The sequence below is a fragment of the Herpailurus yagouaroundi genome, unplaced genomic scaffold, assembly GCF_014898765.1.
Source record: "Herpailurus yagouaroundi ecotype Mexico unplaced genomic scaffold, PumYag 250, whole genome shotgun sequence".
Classification (NCBI taxonomy): domain Eukaryota; kingdom Metazoa; phylum Chordata; class Mammalia; order Carnivora; family Felidae; genus Herpailurus; species Herpailurus yagouaroundi.
In genome coordinates this window covers 13,331,811-13,351,114 of record NW_024412467.1, presented here as the reverse complement: position 1 = coordinate 13,351,114, position 19,304 = coordinate 13,331,811, and the positions used below count along the sequence as shown (strand labels likewise).

General features: G+C 46.6%; 1 protein-coding gene across 9 annotated transcripts in view; it reads left to right on the top strand.

Moving 5' to 3' along the window:
- Window positions 1-19,304, top strand: part of PHACTR1 (phosphatase and actin regulator 1) — a 567,250-nt gene that overhangs the window by 246,696 nt on the left and 301,250 nt on the right. The window contains exon 1 of one of the 9 annotated variants that reach the window (XM_040460560.1): window positions 6,610-6,750. The exons of 7 other annotated variants lie outside the window; for them this stretch is intronic. The gene's annotated coding sequence lies outside the window, so the exon portion shown is untranslated. Of the gene's footprint in view, window positions 1-6,609; window positions 6,751-7,020; window positions 7,224-19,304 lie in introns of those variants that run through there. One more of the 9 variants, XM_040460561.1, reaches the window with a different exon arrangement.

Here is a 19,304-nt window from a genome sequence, read left to right as displayed (position 1 = left end):
GGTTCACTCCCCGTGGTGGACAAATGTATGATAACATGTATCCACCATTAGAGTATTACACAGACTAGTTTCACTGCCCTAAAAATCTCTCTGTGCTCCATCTGTGTGACATCTATTCTGTCACACACACACACACACACACACACACACACACACACACACACACACACACACCTCCCCAGCCCCTGACAACTACTGACGTTTTTTTACTCTGCATGCTTTATCCTTTCCAAACCGTCATAGAGTTGGACTCCTGCAGGATGGAGCCTTTTCAGGTTGGCTTCTTTGACTTAGTAAGAGACGTGTAAGTTTCCTCCGTTTCTTTTCGTGGCTTCAGAGCTCCCTTCTTAGGGCTAAATAACTGTCTGTTGTCTGGACGTACCAAGTTGACTTATCCGCACACTTCCCAAAGGCCATCTTGGTGGCTTTTAAATTCTGGCAGTCGTGAATACACCTGCTGTAAACATCCAAGTGCAGGTTTTGGTGGAAACAAAAGCTTTCGATCCGTCTGTCAAGAGTTTATTTGGTAAGAAACCCCCTACCTGTCTCCCGAAAAGGGCTGCAATGCTTTGTATCCCCACCAGCAACGAATTCCGTGGCTCTGTGGCTCCAATCCTCACCACCCCCTGGTGCTGGTGCTTCCGCTTTGTAAAGCCCCGCCAAACTGAACTATGTGGAAATGACTGGAAAGCCAAAAGGAGAGCCAAAAGTGATTCTGAGCAACAAAACTCAGCATCCCATCCAGGCATGTCCGTGTGGCCGGGTTGCTCCACCCTTCCCAAAAGCTACCGTATTCGTGTTCTGTACAAAATACCATTAAGGTGGGCTTTCTGTTTTCCCAGCCCATGAAGAATCGGAAGCATTAGGGGCACCTGGGTGGCTCAGTCGGTTAAGTGTCTGACTTTGGCTCACGTCATGATCTCACGGTTTGTGAGTTCCAGCCCCACACTGGGCTCTGTGCTGACAGTTCAGAGCCTGCTTTCGACTTTCTCTCCCTCTCTCTCTCACACACAAAAATAAATGAAGACACTTAAAAAAACACAAGATACATGCATTAGCCTGTTAACAAATGAGCTAACAAGCAAGTACGTGATCCTGTATTCTTTAGGGGCATAACCGCACATCAACTTTCCATAAGTGGTGTTTACAAGAATGACCCTAAAATGTTGCATGCACCCTGACATTTATAGCAGCATTATCAACAATAACCAAATTATGGAAAGAGCCCAAATGCCCATGGACTGATGAATGGATAAAGAAGATGTGGTATATATATACGTACATACACACACACACACACACACACACACACACACACACACACACACACACTGGTATATTATTCGGCCATAAAAAAGAATGAAATCTTGCCATTTGCAGCAACATGGATGGAGCTAGAGAGTGTTGCTCATGCTAAGTGACATGAGTCAAAGAAAGACAAATATCATATGATTTCACTCAAATGTGGAATTTAAGATTACAAAGCAAATGAACATATGGTGTCAAAAAGAGAGAGGCACACCATAAAACAAACTTTTTTTTCTAAATTTTTTTTTGATGTTTATTTATTTTTGAGAGAGACAGAGACAAAATGCACGTGGGCTAGGGGCAGAGAGAGAGGGAGACACAGAAGCAGGCTCCGAGCTGTCAGCACAGAGCCCGACATGGGACTTGAACTCATGAGCCATGAGATCATGACTCGAGTCGAAGTTGGGCACTTAACCAACTGAGCCACCCGGGCGCTCCACAAGCTCTTAACCATAGAGAACAAACTGATGGTTACCAGAGGGGAGGTGGAGCGGGGTGGTTGGGGGGGAGGGATGGGTTAAATAGGCAATGGGTGTTAAGGAGGGCACTTGTGATGAGCACCGGGGACTGTATGTAAGTGTTGAAGCCCTGAATTTTACACCTGACACTAATATTACACTCTATGTTAACTAACTGGAATTTAAGCAAAAACTTGGGGGGAAAAAGAATACCTTAAAACACCTGTTGAAAGACTGGAAATGCTATTCAAGGTGCCACAGTTTTGAAAAATTGAGAAGTCCCTATCGTGCAGCTTTCTCATTGAAATTAAATGAAATGTCTGTAAAATGCTTACTACGGTGTAGGGTACTTAGTGGTACTAATAAATCTTGGCTCCTCCTATGCAATGATGATGGTGGTGGCGATGACGTGACGATATACTAAGTGGTTAGACAATTAGAAGGTGGGGGGCACAGGTGGATGGAAAGGGAAGGGTATTGGAATGCCCCAGGCATTTATTGAGATGCTACTATATCCCAAAGTGAAATCAAAGGCAAGCATCATGTGGTTCCCCCCCCACCTTAAGGAAATGCCTGTCCAGCGTGTCATGTAATTACAACAGAATTGTGATAAATGGTATGGACATCTATTTGTAAGCGTGGTGTAGACGACCTAGGTGAGGGGGCTGTTAATTCGGACTACAGGGTTAAGAAACCCTACTGTAAATACTTCAGCTAGGCTCACAGGATTTTTCTGCCCGCGAAGAGGCAGGCGTTTTCAGAAAGGACGTTCCAGGCAGAGGGAACAGACTAACCAGAGGCATGTTGTCATGGAAATCATGAATGTAGACCAAGGTAAAAATCAAAGAAAGTGTAGCCAGGAGATGGGCCAGAGAGTCCCCTGAAGGCCAGTTTATGATTGCCTATGGATCTTATTTGAAAGGCGTCAGCTTGCTCTGAAAGGTTTACAGCTGAGACGCGACGGGGTTAAATGTCTGCTTTCGCCGTGTACTCACACTGAAGGCAGGATTGAAAGTCAACATGAATGGCTGGAGAGGGGAGGCAGGGAGCCCAGGCAGGGGTTCCTGGGATCATCTGGGATAGAGCAGAGGTCCCGGAACTGCAGAAGAGGTGACAGGGAGACCCGGTAAGACCGAGTGGTCTGTTGGAGGGGTTCCAAGGAGCGGAGGGAGACGTAGAAAGTGCAAACACGAGGGGCGCCTGGGTGGCTCAGTTGGTTGGGCGATGGGCTTCGCTGGGGTCACGATCTCATGGTTTGTGAGTTTGAGCCCCACGTCGGGCTCTGTGCTGACGCCCGGAGCCTGGAGCTTGCTTCGGGTTCTGTGTCTCCCCCTCTCTCTGCCCCTCCCCTGCTGATGCTGTGTGTCTCTCAATATATAAACGTTAAAAAAAAAAAAAAAAAAAAAACACAACTGCAAACATGATTCTGAGGTTCCTAACTCGGGCAACTGGGGCTACCCAGTGAAGGAATGTTTCATAAACCTGAGATTTATTTCTTAATCTTCGCTATCCTCTGGTGGCATGAAAGAAGCTGAACCTTTCAAACCATTTCAGTTCCGAGCTCATTTGATCTTTTCTCGCTCCATCCAAGAGAACACCACTTGATTTATGCCGTAAGGCCAGCACCAAATGAATGTAATTTATCTTTCTAAACGTTTCAAGTAGGGATAAGCAAATGCATCCTCAGAAGAGCTCCAAGCCCCAAGTGACCAAATAGGTTCTGAGGTGGCACCATCCAATGTAGCCACTGGCCACATGTGGCTATTGAGAACCTGAAATGTGGCTACTCCCCCCCTGCGGAGATGTGACGTAGGTGTTACATACATATAATTCATACCAGGTTTCAGAGATTGAGCATGAAGAAAAGAATAAAAAATAATTTGTGGATAATTTTACATTGACTACATGTTGAAATGACATTTTGGATATATTGGATTAAATGAAATAAACATACTGCCAAAATTAATTTCACCAGCCATTTAATTGTAGTTCTAAGTTTTTTTTTTTAATTTTTTTTTTAACGTTTTATTTATTTTTGAGACAGGGAGAGACAGAGCATGAATGGGGGAGGGTCAGAGAGAGAGGGAGACACAGAATCTGAAACAGGCTCCAGGCTCTGAGCTGTCAGCACAGAGCCCGACGCGGGGCTCGAACTCACGGACCGTGAGATCATGACCTGAGCCGAAGTCGGCCGCTTAACCAACTGAGCCACCCAGGCGCCCCAGTTCTAAGTTTTTTAAAGGATAGGTTTTTAAACGTTTATTTCTGAGAGAGCGTGAGTGGGGGAGGGGCACACGGGGAGGGAGACAGAGGGTCCCAAGCCCGCTCTTCACGGTCAGCATGGAGCCCGTCGCAGGACTCGAACCCATAAAGCATGAGATCATGACTTGAGCCAAAATCGAGAGTTGGAGGCTCTGCTGACTGAGCCACCCAGGTGCCCCTCACCAGTCTTTTAATGCAACAACTAGACAACTTTATTTCATTTTATGTTTTTAAAATGTTTATATTAGAGAGAGAGAGAGAGCAGGGGAGGAGCAGAGAGAGGGAGACAGAGAATCCAAAGCGGGCTCTATGCTGACAACACGGAATGGGGCTCAATTTCACCAGCCAAAGTCTGACGCTTAACCGACTGAGCCACCCAGGCACCCCTAGACCGTTCTAAATCGCATATGTGGCTCCCCTCATATTTCCATTGAACAGTGCGGGTCTGGGAAACTCATTTTTGTGGTGTCAATATTTAATGACTATATACAGACCAAGGGTATAGCTTGTATTATGGCTTTTCTCCCCATTATTGAGGAGGGTCTCATCACCTGATGCTTCCTCTTCTCTTACTGTGTAGTTACCTTAGCAACTGTGGCAACATTAATTATATTTACGATACCTAGAGGGGCTGAAGTAAACAGGCATCAGTCTGTCACTGGGGTTTACACATTTATATTTTTTTCACATGTGTCTGGGTCTTTGCAAAACCGTGCATGGAGAGTCGGAAGGCTGGCCTGTAATCCCTGCCTGTGTCACTGGCCTTTTGGGGTCTGTATAAGGAGAGTAAAAATGATCCCGGGGCGCCTGGGGGCGCTCAGTCGGCTGAACGTCCGACTTTGGCTCAGGTCATGATCTCATGGTCCGTGGGTTCGAGCCCCGCGTCGGACTCTGTGCTGACAGCTGGGAGCCTGGAGCCTGCTTCGGGTTCTGTGTCTCCCTCTCTCTCTGCCCCTCCCCCTGCTCACGCTCTGTCTCTCCCTCTCTCTCAAAAATAAATAAACATAAAAATAAAAATAATGATCCCGTGCCCACTTCAGAGAGATATGTGGATAGACGCTTACAACGGACTTGGAAGCTATTCTTAGGACACAGTATCAGTCTCATGTCAGCACAGCTTTATATAGTAATGGTATCTAATGTTACGCCCAACGCTGGAGGTAGAAAGGAACGGCAGGGTAGTTTCCTCTGGGGGCTCTAGGCCGGGTGCAGAAGGGAGCAAGGAGGTCAGGGTAGGACAGACCAAAAGAGGGTGATCAGGGTTAGTATTTGTTCCGGTAGACTTTAACAGTCCTTTTCAGGTACTTCCCACATTCAGCAACAAGCCTCCACTGGCTGGGAGAAGACAGGGAACCCAGAGCCCAGCCCCCTCCTCCTCCAGCTCAGCCTGGCTTTGATATGGACAAAGCAAAAGGTTGCAGTTTTTTTATGTTGGATTATCATGTTTCATGATGCTTTCAGTGTTCCGCTCGTTTTACACCGTCTGAGTTTCTCAAAGAGCCTCTCATTCGTGGGTCAATTCTGTGGTCTAACATGCTGCCCCCTCCATGAATATCACAGAAATGACGGATGCCGAGAAAGGGAAATTGGAACAGACTGGGATGATTCTTACCACCTTCGCCGCAGACAGTGCTGGCTTCAAAATATCCAGGGAGGTTTGCCTTCAGGGTTTCAGTTTGGTGGAAAGTAGGGGGTGAGAGAGTTGGCTTTTAAAAGGTATTTGCATAGCAAGCATGTGGCTTTCGGTGGGGTGTTAGGCTTATCTGAGGAGGCTGGGGGAGGGTTTATGGTGATCAAGGTCAGGTGGGGAGAGGGGAGTTGGCTGATGACCCCTCAACCCGATTTACCCCTTTGACATTTCAGGGAACTGAAGATTTGTGGCAAAAGTAGTAACCATTCCAGGTTTCAGCGCTCCTTCCTTCAGGTGCTACCCATCTAAGCCCTCTATCATTCAGCGATGTGGCTCATCTGGAGCCGCCCTGAAAGAAAATCAAGGAAGCTGCTACAGTTACATCTTAAGATGTTACATCTTAAGCAATCTCTGCTAGCTCGGCATTAGCATTTAGGAGGTCCTCTACCCAAAAGTATCAAACCAAAGGGAAATACAAATACACTGCAAACATGTAGCACTCCCCTCTGCCCAACCTGAAGTCTCAAAAAAGAACTGCCAGCAGAGTTTCCAAGGTCTCCCTCTCTGCCTCTCCCTTCACTCCAGGGGGAGGGGGAGGGGGGAAGCCTGTGAGGGGAGGGGCGGGGACTGTGGTTTTCTGATCCGAACTCCCAACAGCACAGTTTGAATTATATAATGGAGCTGCTGTGAGTCAGGTGACAGGCTCACTGAGTAATTCCCTGCAGAAGGAGACAAACTGCATGTTAAAAAGCTCAACAAATACTAAAAAAGAAAATAATAAAAAAAAAATAAAAAATAAAAAAAAAAAAAAAAAAAAACATAAAAAACTCCGGCCGTGAGTTCCAGACTGGCAAGCGGCAGTTTTCTCTGAATTTTCTCCAAGCCGAAACCGCTGGGCTGGCTGTCTGGGTCCGGAGGCTCCCAGAGGCTGCCGTGGAGGGCCAAGTGCAGGTCGGGGGGTCTGGTTGGGTTACTTTCTGTTTCATTTCGAAATGTTCCCTGCCTCTGAAATTGGTTGCCTCCAATGTCAAGGAAAACGCCTGGCTCCTTGGAGACTTCAGCCAGACTTTTAAGAACTGGGGCTTTGTGAAGGTAAGAGACATCAGAGTCCTGCCAGCCCCCCCGGGGGGGGGGGGGGCGCCGCCCGGCAGTGGCCTGGGTGCCAGCAGGGAAAGCCAGGAGGAGTCTGCCAACTTGTTCTGGGATCTGGATGAGGCTGGAGAAACCTTGTGTGGAAGGGTTTTAAGGTTACACGGGTGGCCACCCAGCCCATGGTGAGTGGGATCGGTCCCTCAGCTCCCGTGGGCTCCCTTCCAGCCCCCATCCCGTGTTATGGAGGAGATTGTCAGCAGTCCGGGACTTGGCACGGGCTGGCCCGGGGCCGGGAAGGAAGGCGAAGGAGCCGCCTGGCACTGAAAGCCTTGCCTGGGTGTGTGTAGCATGTGTATTTCAGACCCGGAGGCTTCCCACTGTTGCTTAGTCCAAGAAAGCACAGCTGTTAGCCAGAAAACAGACCCGGAGGGGAGGATACTTGCGTGAGCAAAGAGCTTGGGAGCGCCCGTAAGGTAGGCTTTTGAGTCTTCAGTAATTTTCATTGCTTTTTGTGTGTTTGTTAGTTGGGTTTTGCATTCGGTTTTTTTGTGTGTGTGGTTGGGTTTAGGGAATTTTCCCCTTTTGGAGCTGCCAGCGTGGATTGATTTGGTTTTTCAGTCTTTGGAGCCGGTTCACGGGATGTCTTGGAGCCCACTGGTGGAGCTGTGGATGCCTGGAAGTCAGAAGACTCTGATGGGAAACTAGGGATGTTTTTCAGATCAGGGGGATTCACTTGCAAATCTTACTGCGGTAGAGACTTGCTGGGCGCCCGCGGAGGCAGGCAGCACTTAGGAACCTCAGGAAGTTTCCGACTTAAAGAGACAGGAGAGGAAGAATCGCATCAAGCAGTTGTTACTCGGGGGGAGGTGGGCCCCGGGGAGAAGTTGTGGATGACAAAAGAGAAAGCGGACCGGACCGGGGAATAAATAGAAGGACAAAGAAAGGTTTGGTTAGACCCCATTTCAGGCTGTGGCATTTTGAGGTTTGAGGCGTGGGGACAAAAATCAGTATGGCAACGGATCACAGCTTGCTGGGCATGAACGAGAACGGCCACCATGGGTTCTTTTTCTCACGGATTCTTAGAGAACTCGGGAAATAGGCAAGGCGGCAGTTTTGAGGGGTTCCTTTTGAATTGCGGTTCTTTTTTGGCCACACTGAGGTGCTCTAAACAAAATACGGTGATGTTCAAGCCAAAGGGAACATGTGTTCAGAATGATGTCTCGTGAAGAGATATTCAGGTTTTTGGCCGCCTCTTACCCCTTTGCAACCTCACTCCTTGGCTGGGGCAAATTCTATGAGTCAAACGTGTCCAATATAAACAACTCTTTGGAGGGGCACAAGGATCGCCATGAGAGAGTATTCGGATATCACAAAAAGAAATGATCCTGACTCAGTGATTCTTTGAGATCACCAGCACATTTGGGGATCGAAAAGATTCCATTTAGCACAACTAAATGATGACCACAGAGCCAAATGGGATAACGTGGTGAGGTTTCTGATTAATGCCCATGTGTGAAATACAGATAGCGTAATATCACAAATATTCATAACACGAGAGAACAGTTCATGGATCCCCCTTTGCAGGCCTTGGCAGTCCCTCCAGAAAGCATCGCTTAAATAATTAATGACAGCACACGGAGCGCCTTTTATGCAGATTTCCACCTCTCGAAAACGGATGCATTTCTACATTTCCATAGTATACCGAGGACCGAGATTCATGAGGGTGACCTCTGGACACCATATGACCCACCAGTGCCTTTGAGATCACAGAAGATAACACGGTGCCCTGACTAGTTTTACTGTTGAGTGCCTTGCCTTGCACTCTGTAATTCACTCAAATTTGGTCATCTGCCTAAATCATGGTGCCCACATTTTCCACCCCAAGAACCAGGACTTGTGGTTGCACAAAGGATTTTTGTGTTACGTTCAGGGTGAGGCACAGTCTGGGAAATGCAGTTTGGACACCAAGATAATAAGTTTGGATGTCCGCCTCTGGGACAGTTCAGTAGCTCATGTGACCGCTGATCAGAAGAGGCCAGATAGGAAGGGGAAAATCTGGTCCCCGTAGAAATGTGGAGACTTTGTTTAAAAGCATAAGCCTTCTGTGTTCACACTGACTTGGGCTTCGTTTCCAACTCTTCTACCTATTCAGTGAGTGACCTTGGGCAAGCTTCCTGACCTTTCTAAGCCTCGGTTTTTCCCTCTGTAAAATCGGATATTAATAGTAGTTAACTCACAGGTTGTATGGGAAGTGAATAAAGTGACACATAAGGAAGACGGCACATAGCACAATGTTTGGCATAAGTAGCATCGAATAAACAGTACCTGATATTATTATGGTTATGATTTGTGACTTTTGGTGACCACTGTTGTTATTGCTATGATTTGTGATGTTTTTAGTGACCACAAAACAGTTGAGAAACCAGTTCATGGTTTTCCTTTTAATATCCCAGAGAGGAGGGAATAAATAATGTTGTGCAACTTTACAACAACGTTTGGGATCCTCAGAATGTTCTGGAATGAAGCTGTTAGCATGTCTGTTCCTTTTTGTGAATCATTGTCCCCACGTTTTGCACAGAAGAGTCTATTGAACTGGTTGAAGCCACACAGGACATCGGTGGCAGCACCGGGGGGGGGGGGTGGATATCTGTCCCCAGGCTCCCTGAGCCCTACCTGTGGGATTGCACTGTTCCTGATGATCCCACTGGGGACCACACCAGGGCTGGCCCCACCAAGGCAGGGTAGCCCTTGTCTCTGGAGAGCCTCGGACACTTTCCGTGGATGGAGTCCGGTGCGGCCAACTTGATTTTCCTCACTTCAGCTTGCTGTTAGTTACGCTGTGTCATTTTTTTTTTCTCCAGAATTGCTGGTCTTAGAGCCCCTAAAGGTGTTTACCCGCGTGGACAGCTCATGCCGATGGGTGGTTGTGATCATGACCCCAGCGCTCCAATTGGAACAGCGCAAACTTTGCGACCCCGCAGCCCCTTCTGGGCTCTTAGTTTCCCTTGCAGCCTCCCAGTGGGGGGTGCCTCCCATCAAGCAACCACCGATCACATGCTGTAAAAGTCCAAAAACAGTCATATAATTAATCTAAAGGCTAACGATGTCAAAAGGCCTTTCTTTTTGCATTCCATGGGTATTCTGCTTCCTGTAGGATTCAGAATCCACAGTTACAGGGAAGGTGCTGAGAGAGGGATTTCATAAAAGGGGCTCCAGGTGCTCCAGGTGCCTGGGCTCTCAAGGCAACAAAGTGAATAAAAATCCCCCCTGCTCCCCGACAAGGGCAGAGTGAAGAATGGCGTAGAGTGTCTTCTTTTAAGAAACCCACCACAAAGACAACACAGAAGTCTGAAATTAAGACAAACAGAAATGGGGGGGCACCTGGGTGGCTCAGTCGGTGAAGCGTCCGACTTCGACTCAGGGCATGATCTCGCGGTTCGTGAGTTCGAGCCCCGCGTCGGGCTCTGTGCTGACAGCTCAGAGCCTGGAGCCTGCTTCAGATTTTGTGTGTGTGTCTCTCTCTCTCTCTGCCCCTCCCCTGCTCATTCTCTCTCTCTCTCTCAAAACTAAACATTAAAAAAAAAAAAAATGAAGAGATGACCAGAACCTTCAACTATTCCCTTGACAATGTTTAGAACTTGAATGTTAGCTGGGCCTATCAAGAGGTTTTAATAACTATTTAGGATTAAAGAAAATCGACAAAAAGGAAGGAGCGTGTATGCTACTAAAAAACAGGATTTTCTTCTTAGGGGTACAGAAGAAAATCACTGTGAATAATCTATAGCTAATGAATAACCTATAACCGCTGTATCCATTTGCTAGGGTGACTGTAACACAAAGGCTCAGACTGAGAGGCTTAAACAGCAGAAACTTATTGTCTGATGGCTCTGGAGGCAGCACTCCAAGGTGGTGGTGTTGCCAGTTTGGTTTCTCCCGAGACCTCTCTCCTTGGCTTGAATATGGTGGCCTTCTTTCTGTGCCCTCAGATATATGTGTGTGTGTGTGTGTGTGTGTGTGTGTGTGTGCGTGTCTGTGTGTGCGTGCATGTGTGTGCGTGTGTCCACGTGCACACACATCCCTGGTGTCTCTTCCTCTTTTTTTTTTTTTTCGAATGTTTAATGTTCTATTTATTTTTAAGAGACATAGAGCATAAGCAGGGGAGGGGCAGAGAGAGAGGGAGACACAGAATCCGAAGCGGGCTCCAGGCCCCGAGCTGTCAGCACAGAGCCCGATGCTGGGTTCAAACCCAGGAACCACGAGCTCATGACCTGAGCTAAAGTCGGATGCTTAACTGACTGAGCCACCCAGGCACCCATCTTCCTCTTCTGATAAAGACACCAGTCTGAGGGGATTAGGGCTCTGCCCATATGACCTCCTTTAACTTTGATTACCTCCCTATAGACCTTATCTCTAAATGCAGTCCCATTCTGAGGGGGGCCGTCGTCAAAGTGCCCTCAGTACTGCGGGTTAGGGCTTCATCCTGTGGATCTGGAGGGCACACAATTCAGCCCATAACCTCTATCAATTAAGAAAGCTCATTAAAAGGTATGTTCTTGTTTTAGAAATGTATTAGATCCCTAAAGGAAAATACAGTCTCCAAAATCTCCATGGAGAGACATCAGGGAAAGTGGTCTGGGAGCTCAAGTTTCAGAGGAGCTTGACTTCCTGGGGTATTTCTACTAAGAGGGGGAGCTTGAGTTCTGACTTCCTCCCAGGTGTTCTGTCCAAGAATTAGCAGACTGTCCCTGTCAAGGTTGCATCTCTGTGGTGACAGATGTTCTTAGAGAATGGATTTAATTGTTTGGAATTAGAAGCTCCTTCGAGGTCAGAAGGACTGTGGCATTTCCCTGGCTAATTTCCCACTTCCTTTCAATGTTCTGTCTCGTAAAGGAAGTCGGAGATTGGTCCTGCCATCCGGGGTCCTGCCGTGTTCGGAGTGATCGTGCACACTTCAGTCAGTCTGCAGCCCTCCCTGCTCTCAGTCAGTATGAACAGTGATATTCAGTGACACGGTTGCCTGAAATACACACACATGTACATTTATTTACTCCTGCAACAGAATTTGTGAGTCGAGAGGCAGATGGTTTGTAAGTGATGTTTACATATCACTTTCTTAATTTTTAAAATTTTTTAATTAATTTTTTAAATGTTTATTTTTGAGAGGGAGAGAGAGAGAGATGGAGTGTGAGTGGGGGAGGACAGAGAGGGAGGGAGACACAGAATCCAAAGCAGGGCTCCAGGCTCCGAGCTGTCAGCACAGAGCCCCATGCGGGGCTCAAACCCACAAACGGCAAGATCATGACCTGAGCCAAAGTCGGACGCTTAACCAACTGAGCCACCCAAGCGCCCCTACATACCACTTTCTTTTTAAATTTGAGATCATTGATTTCAGAGAAGAGAAACAAGGCCCAGCTGATGGCTGAGATGTCCCCACAAATATGGGAAGCGCAGGGGGACTGACACCTCTTCTAAAGTCACAGGCATGAAAAGGCACGGAAGAGAAAGCGGTAACAGGCGAGGAGCAGGTGATTTGCAGTGTCTGCAGCTAAGAGTGGGTGTGCTCCCTGCCTTCCTCTCGCCCCTTACCCCTCACAACCGCCCCTTTCGGTGACCATTTGCACATTCCGGGAGGGCACATCCCAACAGGAACGTGAGGAAATCATGCAAACAAGGCATACCTAGATTTAAAAAACAAACAAGCAAACAAAAACGATGGTAGTGAAAAGTTATATTGGAAGGGACAAGGAAACACACATTTAGTGACTCATAAAATACCCTGTTGGGTCCTTTTGCTTTAAAAAAAAAAAAAAAAAGATACGCCTGCATGCCCAAGGGGAAAGGATCGGTTCCCCAAGCATCATGACCATACCTCCTGAGTCTGCTCCTGGTGCTGTCTTGGCACAAACGAGAACACACTGAATCCGTAGTGGACGGCTTTCCCCCTCTAATGGGATCCCTTTCAGAGGCAGAGGAAGGAAGGGGTCAGCAAGCTAAATGAGTCTGCCCAGCCTTCAAGCTGTTTGGGTGTGGTGTTGTCTCCATGTGGCGAGTTCTCTTGTCTGGGTTATTAGAAAGAGGCTGTTGAAACCGGGATACAATTCAGAATATGTCAGAATAAGGATTACTTAGCACTGATTTTAAGGTTCATGACTTGCCCAAAAAAGGACCTGGAGCCTGAAAAGTTATAAGGATACACAATCAGGAACAAGCCATCAGACCTCAAGAAAAAATTAACATTGGTTCTCTTTGGCTTTCGTATAAATTAGGAACATAAATTAGGAACTCTTGTTTAAGTTGGTTTGTTCACATATAGAACTTCCCAAGTGAAGAATGTGGGTTTTTGGGTTTTTTGTTTTTTGTTTTTTTGTTCTTGTTTGTTTTTTGATAAAGCAAAAAATCACTACCTTGGGGTTTTTGTTGTCATTGTTGTTATTGTATTTAATCGGTAAGCACTTACTGGTTGCTGAACCAAGAACCCTGTTTTGCAGGGTAAGAAAAGATGAATCAGATCTATTGTATCTAGAGAAATAAATCATGTATGTAAAAGTTTTAATAAGATACAGAACTGGCAGCTTCATGAGAACAGAAAAAATGGTTACTGAGGTTGAAAAAAAAAAAAGATAATTCTAGCTAGAGAGGGCTTCGGGAATGTTTTCTGGTTTTTTTGTTTTGTTTTGTTTTTATTTTTAGTGTTTATTTACTTTGAGAGAGGGAGAGGGAGAGAGAGAGAGGGAGAGAGAGAATCCCAAGCAGGTTCTGCACGGTCAGCACAGAGCCTGACGTGGGGCTCGGTCCCATAACCGTGAGATCAGGACCTTAGTTGAAATCAAGAGTCGGCCACTTAACCGACTGAGCCACCCAGGCGCCCCTGAAGATGGCTTTGGGAATGTTTTTAACCAAGGTCTTGAGGGATGAGCCGGTGTATTTCAGTGCGGATGGGGAGGAGGAGAAAATTCCCAATAGGGGAGAACTGGAGTAATTGGGAAGCAGAATGGTACCTGAGGTGGGTGAGCAGGCCCGTTTTAGGAGAGGAGCGGGTAGAAAGAAGGCGACCAGTCGTACATTCATTGGAGAGAACTTGAATATCAAGCAGAGAATGACACGGTCGGAGCTTAGAAATACGCGAAGGAGGGGCGCCTGGGTGGCGCAGTCGGTTAAGCGTCCGACTTCAGCCAGGTCACGATCTCTCGGTCCGGGAGTTCGAGCCCCGCGTCGGGCTCTGCGCTGATGGCTCAGAGCCTGGAGCCTGTTTCCGATTCTGTGCCTCCCTCTCTCTCTCTGACCCTCCCCCATTCATGCTCTGTCTCTCTCTGTCCCAAAAATAAATAAACGTTGAAAAAAAAAATTTAAAAAAAAAAAAAAAAGAGAAATACGCGAAGGATAGGGTGAATGGAGACAGGGGGAGTGCAACAGTCAGTTACAATGTTATTGCACGGGTGGCAAACCAAACAATGGTTAATGATGATGATGATGATGATACTAATAGCAAGTAGCTCTCACTTGCTGAGCGCCTAGTGGTTGCTGAACATTTCCTTTAGATGTTACTTTCTGAGCATCTTCTTTGACCCGCCCAGCAGACCTGCGAGGTAGGTGCAAATAGCCAGGTAGGTGCAAATCGACTTGATCCGCGTCATTCGCGGGTTCTGTACTTGCACATTCGCTTATTCACTCAATTTATTTGTAACCCCAATACTCGTGATGCTTTCCGTCATCCGTGGGCATGTGCAGAGCAGCACAGAAATTTTGCCCCACATGTGTATTTCCAACCGAAAATCGAAGAAGGTGAGACTCTGCTCTCGTGTTTCGGCTTCATACTGTAATCAAGGGGGGTTTTCATGGTCTATTTAGTCTCATGTTGTTCATGGTGTTTTGTTTTGTTTTGTTTTGCTTTTTGTTGGTTAACTGTGCTGTAAAACGGTCCCCAAGTTTGGGGCGCCTGGGTGGCTCAGTCGGTTAAGCGTCCGACTTCAGCTCAGGTTGTGATCTCACACCTCGCGGTTCGTGAGTTCAAGCCCCGCGTCGCGCTGTGCGGACAGCTCAGAGCCTGGAACCTCCTTCGGATTCTGCATCTCCCTCTCTCTCTGACCCTCCCCTGCTCACGCTCTGCCTCTCTCTCACATATAAATAAACATTAAAAATTTAATAATAGGGGCGCCTGGGTGGCGCAGTCGGTTAAGCGTCCGACTTCAGCCAGGTCACGATCTCGCGGTCCGTGGGTTCGAGCCCCGCGTCAGGCTCTGGGCTGATGGCTCAGAGCCTGGAGCCTGTTTCCGATTCTGTGTCTCCCTCTCTCTCTGCCCCTCCCCCGTTCATGCTCTGTCTCTCTCTGTCCCAAAAATAAATAAACGTTGAAAAAAAAAAGTGTTTAAAAAAAAATTAATAATAAAAAAATAAAAAATAAAATGGTCCCCAAGTATAGTGCTGAAGTGTTGTCTTGTGTTCTTGAGCACAACAAGTCTGCGGTATGCTTATGGAGAAAATACGTGTTTGATGAGCTTTGTTCAGGAATGAGTTATAGTGCTGTGGGCCAAGTTCAAGGTTAATGAATCAGCAGTAGATACTAAGAGGTCTTCAAACAGAAACACACTTAATACAAGGTATAAAATGATCAGTTGGTGAAAACATTGTGACCAGAGGCTCGCGGGAATCTTACCATACATTTCCCCCAGGAGCAATGGTTCCGTATTCAGTAATTGAGTGTTCACACTGACTTTAGAGAAGAGGGCTACTTGAATATTGAGAATCCTATAGTAATCTCCTTCGCACAGAGTTAGAGTAAACTAAGGCTGGGAGAAGATAAGGACCTTGCTGGAGCCTAGACAGCAAGCATGAACCCAGTCTGCCAGACTGGTGTCTCATTGTGCAATGCCATCCACTTGTAATGACTTAGCAAAGGTCTGGATCAGGTGATAGCGAGGAAATATGGAGGAAGTAGAATCAACAGGACTTGGCCACTGATTGCATATGAAGGGCAAAGGGGAGGCAGGGGTCCAGGAGGACTCTGAAGTCAGCAGGAGGTGGTTGGAAGATGGTAGGAAGGGTAAGCAGCAGGTGCAGCAGGGCTTAAGGACCGGGGTCTGAGAACAGAGATGCCAGCTGTTATTTTCTGAGCATTCATATAGTCCAGGTGCTACTGAGAGACTCTACCTGAGCAATCTCAGGTAGAGGCAGTGACTCTGCATGCAAAAGTCCCGAGGCAGTGACTATGATGCCCATTTTACAGATGAGGAGAGTGAGCTCAAAGAACTAAAGCAACTTGCTAAGGGGCACCTTGCTTATACACGGAACAGGGAATTCAAGCCCAGGCAGAGTGACCTTGGAGGTTGGAATAACAGAGCGAAGTTTTGGAGTTTGAGATCTTGGAGGAAGAGAAGCATTAATGCTAATGATACCCTGTCTCGTTCTCTAGTTTCTTGTTTTTAATTTTATTTTTTCCCAATATTTTCTCTTTGCACCACAGATATTCCTACCTTCCTGTTTTTGTTCAAATTCTTCTGTCCCACAGGAATGTTGTTTTCTCTCCCATCCTTTAGGTTTCTTTTCTTTCTTTTTCTCCCCCCTCAGTGTCACAAAGGGATAGCTAAAATTATTTAATGGCTGCCGAAGTTGAGCATGTTATGTTGGTAGGTTGTGCCGTTTCATAAAAAAGTTTGAAGATTTCAAGGTTTCCAAGAATACAATTCATGTTACTTAGCAACAATTCTCCTAATCGCTTCTGCATTTCACATTAATAGACTTATGGTTTATTGACAGATTGCTCATTAATAGGGGAAAACACAATTATGCTATTTGTATGTTAGATTTGGATAACGCGACACAAAAGACACGGTCCCTGTTTTGCATTTCATCTCCCAAATCGATTATCTTTGAACTTTTTAAAAAAATTTTTTTTTCAACGTTTTTATTTATTTTTGGGACAGAGAGAGACAGAGCATGAACGGGGGAGGGGCAGAGAGAGAGGGAGACACAGAATCAGAAACAGGCTCCAGGCTCTGAGCCATCAGCCCAGAGCCTGACGCGGGGCTCGAACTCACGGACCGCGAGATCGTGACCTGGCTGAAGTCGGACGCTTAACCGACTGCGCCACCCAGGCGCCCCATGAACTTTTTTAAAGGTATAAAGTCCCTCTTTAAGTTTCCCAAATCCAGATCCCTGAGACTTCTTTGTCTACAACCCTGAGGTATGAAGAAATTAAATATTCCCCTGATACTTAGGTATTAAGCGTTATTTCCCCAGGATTCCCAACGGTACTGTGCCTGGGAAAGGAATAGTTTCTACACGCAGAGGGGGCTTCATCAAAAAAGGGCACGAGTTGTTTGTTATATTCAAAAACATATTAATGATATATAATAGGGGCGAAAAAACCCACCAGAATCCTGGGCTCCCTCCTACTTTCTGAAAAGCCCCTCCAAGATGTCCAGAAGCTGAGCAATCTTTCTGACCACACAGAGGGGCTCTCCAGAGCTGTGCTGTTTCATCCAAACACCCCTGCCCACAGAGTTCAAATGCTGGAGGCTACGAGAATAGATAGCTTGAATCTCTGCAGGCAAGCAGGAAAGAGTTCACCTCCAAGGGACTTTCCTTTCTTTGAAATAACCCAAGTATGAAACCCTTCCTTTATGAATTAAAAAGAAACCTCTTGAACCATTCAGAAACCAGAAGAGGGAGTTGGAATGCATCTGGTAACTGTACTCCGTCCTCATTCAGCCGCAACCCTTAGGTGACCAAAGGCTGCGTTTGTGTAGACGTCTGGTAACGGTAGGAACAAAGGCGGAGGCAAACCCGGAGAAATCTTTGTCCTCTTCTTAAACTGTTATCACGTAAAAGGGAACTGGGAAGAGCGGAGCCGTGTTTGTTTGATTCCACAAACACGCAAAACCGTCTTTCAAGTATTCTGGACGGAATAAAGTCCAAGGTGCGTTTTGCCAAACCCGAGGGAAATTCGTTCACTCCATATGTTTCTGATTCATGTATAGTTTAATCATCAAAATGCTGCTTTGCAAGGACTAGTTATGTCCAAGAAACCTTTTATGAGCCATTTTAAAACATTATCTTGGAAACAGGAAGGGCTGTTTTGCCAAGAGCTAACAGATGCCTGAGCAGAGGTTCTGGATTTGGGGGGTGGGGGCAGAGCCCTGGAAATTGGAGATTTCCAAAGCTGACAGAGCCGACCTTATGATGCCTTTGGGGAATCTGCACTGCGTGCCTGTCTCACTCACTAGAATAATACAATCCTTCAGGGAAAATAACCCAAGGGGAAGGTGACCACTGGCTTCTGTGATTTCCGCTCAAACTCCTTCCCTTTCTTAGATTTTTCATACCCTTTCACCACATTCCATTTGCTAAATGATAATTCAGCATATAACTTCTCTACTGAAATCTTGTTAATATCTTAGCCCTTAAAAACCCAAGGTAGAATTTCATAATCGAGCTTGGAAAATAGTAGCTTCAAAGGAGCTACTAACTTCAGGGACAGTAAAAAAAAAAAATAATCCATTATTTTTGAGGGTTTTTTTTTTTTTAACGAACTAAAATTCCCAGAATTGAAGCCTGCTAAGTTAGTTTTTTTTTAAATTTTTGTTTTACACGTATTCATTTTTTGATAGAGACAGAGCACAAGTGGAGGAGGGGTAGAGAGAGAGGGGGAGAGACACAGAATCCGAAGCAGGCTCCAGGCTCCGAGCTGTCAGCACAGAGCCCCATGCGGGGCTCGAACTCACAAACTGCAAGATCATGACCTGAGCCGAAGTCAGAGCTTAATCGACTGAGCCACCCAGACGCCCCTAAAGTAGCTTTTACGTAAAGTCAAGTTTATGTTGCTTTCTCTTTCATTGCTCTTCATCGGGCAGTTTTTGGTCTTTTTTTTAATGTTTATTTTTGAGAGAGGGAGTAAGTAGAGGCGGGGGGGGGGACAGGGGATCCAAAGCAGGCTCCATGCTGACAGCTGAGAGTCTGATGTGGGGCTCGAACTTGCAAACCACGAGATCATGCCCTGAGCTGAAAGCAAGAGTCAGACGCTTAGCCGGCTGAGCCACCCAGGTGCCCCACTGAGGGGGGTGGGTGTTTAACGTAAGTTCCCTGATCAGCTTCACTTGGGAAATTGCTAGAAATGAAAGTTCTCACCTCACATCTGCTTCGAGTGGTTCTCTGATTCCATGTACATCGGAATCATGGAGGCCCCATCCTCAGAGTTTCTGCTTCAGCAGGCCCGGGTGTGACCTGAGAACTTGTATTCCTAAGAAGCCCTCCAGGTGATCTGCTCGTCCCAGGACACCACTTGGAGAGCCACCACTCTCCACTCTTCCCAGTTCTGACCCCTGGCCTGCAGTTTAATCCCAGGGAGATGGGTACTGAAGCACAGGTGTAACTGGAGACCATCCAGGTGCAGCTACTGATGGTTCCTCTGAAATCCGTTTCAAAGATTTCACCAGGATGCCGTCTAGAAATTCCCGTGGACCATTAATTCATCTGGTGACGTGACCTTTTTCTGTCATTGAAATGTTAAAGGACTTTTATGGCACAGATTCATGCGTGAGGACTATGGGGTATATAAT